This window comes from Ricinus communis, chromosome 2, assembly GCF_019578655.1.
Source record: "Ricinus communis isolate WT05 ecotype wild-type chromosome 2, ASM1957865v1, whole genome shotgun sequence".
NCBI classification, from domain to species: Eukaryota; Viridiplantae; Streptophyta; class Magnoliopsida; order Malpighiales; family Euphorbiaceae; genus Ricinus; species Ricinus communis.
In genome coordinates, this window is record NC_063257.1 from 28,251,411 (window position 1) to 28,253,073 (window position 1,663).

General features: G+C 41.3%; 1 non-coding gene across 1 annotated transcript; it reads right to left on the reverse strand.

Moving 5' to 3' along the window:
• LOC112535722 lies at nucleotides 1-104 on the reverse strand. The gene has a single exon (XR_003079804.1). It is a non-coding gene; the product is annotated as a small nucleolar RNA R71 (small nucleolar RNA).
• Nucleotides 105-1,663: the final 1,559 nt, after the last annotated feature.

Here is a 1,663-nt window from a genome sequence, read left to right on the forward strand (position 1 = left end):
ATGCGTAATGATATTTCTTCTTTTGTGCAGTTTGATGACGAGAGCATGTATGATGTGTGGGAGAGGTACAAGGACTTGCTAAGATGTTGCCCATACCATAGTTTGCCATTATGGATGCAGGTGCAGATTTCTTATAGTGGGTTGAACTCATCCACGAGGCAGATGGTAGATGCAGCTGCAGGTGGGGCCATCAATAGTAAGACGCAGAGTAGGCCTAGAATTTAATTGAGGAGATGGCCATGAACACATATTAGTGACAGTCTTCTAGGAGTAGGGCAGGATGGCAAGGAGTGGTGAACCAGGTAGATTCTACATTAGCCTTGGCAGCTCAGGTGGAGCTTTTAGCCAAGAAGATCGACCAGCTCCAGATGCCCAAGCAAAGATAGCTTGGTTGCAAGTTCAGGGTGGCCCGCACTACAAAGGCAAATCAGACACGGAGGTATGTTTGCTTCATCTTCTTTTTCTGCTGACCATGAACAAGTTGATTATTTAGGAAATGCACCAAGGTAACAGAATAACCCGTATAGCAACACATACAGTTTAGGGTGGAGAAACCATCCCAATTTCGGATGGTGAAATAACAATACCCAGGCTCCACCAGGATTTCAGGGGTTGCATCAGCAGCAATCCTAACAGTAGACTGTTCTCTCTCAACTACTTTAGAACCAGGCAAAGAAGCCCAATTTAGAGGAGTTAATTATGAAGTTTGTGCCCACTTCAGAGAACAGGTTTCAGCAAAGGGACGTAGCTCTTAGAAATCAACAGACCTCCATATAGAATTTGGAGACTTAAATAGGCCAGATTTCTAGGATGTTGGCTAAGAGACAGCCAGGGACTCTGCCTAGCACTACAGAGTCCAATTCGAGAGAGCATGTGAACGCAATCACGTTGCAGTCAGGTAAGTATATTCTTGTTCTTCCTCTTTTTCTAATAATGATGTTGATGCGCAGGTAGATTCAAGCAAGAAAGTTGAAGCTACCAAGGCGAAGGAACTAGAAAAGGAAGAGGCAAAGGAGATTCGAGTGAAGGAATACCAGTCTAAAATTCTATACCCTGCTAAGTTAAAGCAGGCGCAAGTCGAGCAGCAGTTTGGTAAATTTCTGGATATATTTAAAGAACTACATATTAATTTACCTTTTGTTGAAGCTATTTCGCAGATGCCTAGGTATGCGAAGTTCTTAAAGGAGATTCTTAGCAACAAAAGGAAGTTTGAGGACTTGGCGTGCGTGACATTAAACGAGGAATGTTCGACAATTTTCCAGAACAAGTTACCGAAAAAGCGACATGATTTAGGGAATTTTACTATTCCTTGTATTATAGGTAACTTATCTATTGATGATGGTTTAGCTGATTTAGGGGCTAGTAATAATGTAATGTCATACAGCCTGTTTGCAAAGTTAGGGCTGGGAGAGACTAAACCCACTAGGATGAGTATACAGTTAGCTGATAGGTCTATTAAGTATCCTAGGGGTATTGTAGAGAATGTGCTTGTAAAAGTAAATAAATTTTTATTTCTTGTTGATTTTATGATCTTAGACATGGACGGTGGTAGTGTACCCTTGATTCTAGACAGACATTTTCTTGCAACATCTAGGGCAATGATAAATTTTTGTGATGGAAAGTTTAAACTTAGGGTAGGAGATGAGACTGTCATCTTTGACTT